The sequence below is a fragment of the Cenococcum geophilum genome (genome assembly GCF_001692895.1).
Source record: "Cenococcum geophilum 1.58 unplaced genomic scaffold K441scaffold_35, whole genome shotgun sequence".
NCBI lineage: Eukaryota > Fungi > Ascomycota > Dothideomycetes > Gloniales > Gloniaceae > Cenococcum > Cenococcum geophilum.
Genome location: NW_027137593.1, coordinates 1,499,401 through 1,504,618, shown reverse-complemented (window position 1 = coordinate 1,504,618; position 5,218 = coordinate 1,499,401).

The following is a 5,218-nucleotide window of genomic DNA, read 5'->3' as shown; positions in this document are numbered from 1 at the left end:
TACTACTAGGATGGCGATATAAAAGGATAGGGCAGTGGATTTCGCCAGCGATCTGGCTTTATTTATTATAATTAACAGTAATATTATCTCGCAGGTATCTGCCTAGGAGGAGGAAAATCGAATACTTAATAAGAATATAATATTATTAGCCCTACTAATTAAGTATATAGAAAAACAGAAGAGGGTAAAGACTAATATAGAGAAACAGGTAGTACTTCTAGATATATTATACAAGCTCGCGAATAAAGCTACTAGATATCTACGCAATATTCTACTTAAGCTATATAAGGAGACGAGTCCATTATCTAGAGGTCCACGCTGTTACTCTAATTATAATAATTTATTATAGGCTTATAAGGAGTATAATATTATCGCACTATATACTAGGAATATTATAAAGAGCAAATACTTAAAGGATCTATTTATAAGTATTAAGAAGTAGATTAAAGGATAGCTTAATATAATATACTAGGATATAGTTTAGAGTCTAATTTCCAGTTATATTATATCCAATAATTAAATCCATATACTCTGTATCTAACCTCCGCTAACTTATAAGGGCCTTAAGCGGATATTGCCTAAATAGGATTACAGCTTCCTAGGAGATAAAGTAGATATACTTATCCGCTTTATTTATAAGGAAGAAACGTAATACTTTAGTACTAGTGTCTTATAGGCTACGTTATAATCTAGTAAACGTGTTACTATATCTGGAAGCTTATTATAAACGCCTCTGCCATTAATAGGTCAAAGGGGACCCGTTAGTATATTAACTATAAAGAGTGCTAGTCTTAATTAACCGTTATAAACCGAAGTATTACCGCCCTTATAGCTATTATTAGCATTTAGCTTATAAATGGATATTACTAAGTCTTAAATATCTTAGCTTATATTAACCTAAGACTTATAGGTAAACTGGTCCTAAACTATACATACTACTCTATCGCAGTTATTTTAACAGCTATATATTTAGCCCTTAGAGCAATCTAGATATTAAAGCCTATAGCGTAGCATTAAATCTAAATCCTTAGGGCAGTCTGAGTATTAAAGCTTATAGTATAACACTAAGTCTTAACTTTTAGATAAGCCTAAGGTTTAATATTCGTAATATAGCACTAAATCTCCAATTATAAAAAATCCTAAGGTTTAAGATCTGTAGCGTAGTACTAGTTCCTAGGTAGTAGGAAATCCAAAAATTCAGAATTTATAACGTAGTATTAGATCTCCGCTCCTAGAAAATCCTAAGGCTTAGGATTTAAGTTATAATACTAAATCTCCGCTCCTAGGAAACTCTAAGGCCTAGGGTTTATAGGCTAATACTTAATCTCCGCCCTTTAAACTAGGCGCAGTTCAGAATTCGCGTACTAATGCTCGATCCCCACCTTCTAAATTAGGTGCGGCTTAGAGTTTATAGCCTAATATTTAATCTCCGCTCTCTAAGCTACGCGCAGCTTAAAACCTATAGCCTAGTACTTAATCTCCGCCCTCGGTTTTAGATATAATATAGCTATTAGGTCTACCTTACAGTAAGAAAAAACAAAAGGACGTATCTACGCACTTTAAAAGTAAGAAATTCGCTTACCAAGTAAACCTAATATCCGCTTATAACCCTTCTTTAGCACCTTAGCTAAGCAGTAATTCTATATTAATGTCACTTCGTAAGTTAACTAGACGGCGCCTACTTAGTTTAATTAGTAGCAACTTAATAGTAAAGGATTTGCGCATTATAAATAAGCGTATATAAGGTAGTTAATATTTACTACGGTAAGTTATAGCGGCGATTATTTGTTAGTAAGCTAATTTAATAAAATCGGCAGTGCGGATATTTACCTTTAATTAACCTCCGCACCTCTTCTTCTACTAACCTTCTACCTTATAGCACCGCACCGTAAACTTTACCGTTGTTGTTTTATCTACTGTCTATTAGCATACCACTATCTATAGTGCCTTTATTTACACTTCTAAATACGTCTAATAGCTATTTAGTTAAGGAACTTAATATACGCGACGTTAACGATAAAATAATTAAGGACGCTTTTAAGGACGCTCTTTCTTTCACTAATTCTTTAGGGTTTTTACCTAAAGGGTAAGCTTTCTAATACTAAATTATGCCTATAGCTAATATAATTTTAGGAAATATATACTAAAGCACTCTTTATTAGATATAGTAGAGCACTATAATAATGCTATTATAAAATTCGCTAGAAATCCGCTTACCTCTTTACTACCTACCTTTTTACCGCTTACCTCTTTACCGCGTACCTTTAAGCCGCTTATTTCTCCACCTGCTACCTTTAAAAAGTTTTATTATTATTATACTTCTGCTTCTCTTAAGAGGCAGGCTAATAGAATTGCTGCGTAAAATGTTAAATATAAGATAGCCTTTAAATCGTATGTGTTAGCTATACTGTTTTAGTGTCTTATCTATTAATTTACCTCTTATAGTAACCTAATAGAAATGTTAGAGATTTTGGATAATGATAAAAGGGGCAATTTTAATAACGCCGACTCTCCCAAAAGCTCTTCTTTATCCTCTTATAATCTCCGCAGCCCTTATAAGCTTTATACAACTTAAGCTATAACGTCGGATATTAACACAAACGAGCGCCTTCCTATTTAAGTGCCGTTAGTAAATAAATAGTATACCCTAAAAGCTGGTGCTTAGGAAAATATAAAAGAAGCTTATTAGCGGATATATACCCACGTCTAGAATATTAAGGGTAACTCTAGTATGCTGCGCGATCCGCTATACGCTCTATATATTAAGTAAGACTATAAATATCGCGTTTATAAGCAGAACTCTAGGCCTTATTTTAGAGGTATATACTTAAGATATTGCTTAAGTGGTAGGTTGTATAAAAAGGTACGTGCTAATAGTATACTACTATTTTATCAGCTAACACGTATATAGGATAGTTTACTAATATTAGAGCTAGTTATACCTTAGCGCAAAAAACGTACGCAATTAGCTTCTGCTAGTAGTCCAGCTAGAACGCCTACTAAGAAGGTATAATATCCGCATTTTAATAATACGGATATTGCTGATATCCGCATAGCTTTGTACCCGCACTATCCCCCCTCTAGAGACCTCCCCTTCCCCTAAGACTCCTACTTGTAGCGATGTACACAGCCGTAAAGGCACCCGCTCTATTGCTGCTCCTCCTACTCTTTTACTAATTCCTAGTACGCCTAGTGCTGCTTCTAGTACTATTACTCCTACTAGCACGGAAAATGTTAGGGTATATTTAGTAATTGCTGTTTCCGCGCGCGTTAATATAGTTTATAAACGGGTAGCTAAGGTAGTAAAAGATGTTCGGGCTATAGACCACCGGTTAAGTAAGCTTAAAGGTTCTTTAAGTAAGATAAAGGATAAGCTTACGTTTATAAGGCGTAGTATTACTACACTTATATATAACGCTAGGTCACTAGATATAGAACTTAAGTAGATATAGGTTAGCTATTGCTGCGGGTTGGCTATTATTATAGGTTTAGAGTAATAAAATAGTAACTTTTACCTCTCTACTGCTACGTATATAGGAATTAAGTCTCTACCTTATATTTAATAGATATCCTTAATTAATATTATAATATCTATATAAGCTAAAATAACGATATCCGCATAAGCTAAGATAAAGATATTTATATCCGCGCACCATTAATGTTTACTAAGGTAAGTCACTATAGCAGCAATTATTTGTTAGTGAGCTAATTTAATAAAATTGGCAGCGTAGATATTTACCTTAATTAACCTCCGTACCTCTTTTTCCTCCACTAACTTTTTACCTTATAGTACCGTACTACGAACTTTATTATTATTATTTTATATACTATCCCTTAGAATACTATAATCTATAATACCTTTATTTACACCTCTAAATAATATTAATGTAAATAACAGTAACTAGGCGGTTAAGGAACTTAATATACGCGACGTTAACAATAAGGAGTTCGATGCTGTTAAGCACGCTATAGCTGCTCTTACTAAGCCTTTAGGCTCTATTCCTAAAGAGTAAGCTTTTTAATACTAAATTGTGCCTATAGCTAATATAATTTTAGGAAATATATACCAAGGCGCTCTTTATAGGATTTAGTAGATAATAATAATAAGGATAGAGCAAAATCCGCTAAAAACCCGCTCACCTTTTTACTGGATACCTTTCCGCTGCCTATATCTTTACTATAGGCTACTTTACTATCCACTACTTTACTATCCGCCTCTTTACCGCCGCCGCCTAATGCTTTTAAAAAGAGGCTTAATAAGGCTTATTTATCTTCTTTTCTTAAAAAGCGGGCTAAAAAGGCTGCTAATATAAATATAAAGCTTAAGATAGCTATTAAATCGTATATGTTAGTTATACTATTTTAGTATCTTATCTATTAATTTACCTCTTATAGTGACCCAAACACTATATATAAGGTTTCTTCGGATAGCAAATCTTTAGATAGCGACAAAGATAAAGACCTTAATGACGCTAACTCTCGCAATCTCCGTAGCCCTTATAATCTCCACAGCCTTTAAAATCTTAGTAGCCCTTATAACCTCTATAGTACTCCTAATATAAATAAGCGCCTTCCTATCTAAGTACCGTTAGTAAATAAATGGTATACTCTAAAGGCTAGTATTTAGGATAATATAAAGGAAAGTCGCTAGCGGATATTAATATATATCTAGAATATTAAGGGTAGCTTTAGTAAGCTGCGTAATCCGCTATATACTCTATATAAGAAGTATAGCTACAAATGTCACGTTTACAAGAAGGACTCTAGGCTATATTTTAGGGGCGCGTGCTTAAGATGTTATATAGGTAGTAGGCCGTATGGAAAGGTACGTGCTAATAGTATACTATTATTCTGTTAGCTAACACGCGTATAAAAAAGTTTACTAAATCCGGAGCCGGTCACACCTTAGGGCAGAAAACGTGCGCAATTAGCTTCTGCTAGTAGTCTGGCTGGAATACCTACTAAGAAGGTATGTTATCCGCATCTTAATAATACGGATATTGCTGATATCCGCATAGCTTCGTTCTCGCACTATCCCCGCCTACGCCACCACGCCTCCCCTTATTAAGACCTCCCCTCCTATTAAGACTTCTACTTGTAGTAGTATATACAGCCGTAGGGGTACCCGCTCTACTGCCGCTCCTCTAACTCTTTTAGCAATTACTAGCACGCTAGGTGCTGCTATTACTGCTACCACTTCCGCTAGCGCCAGGTCTAT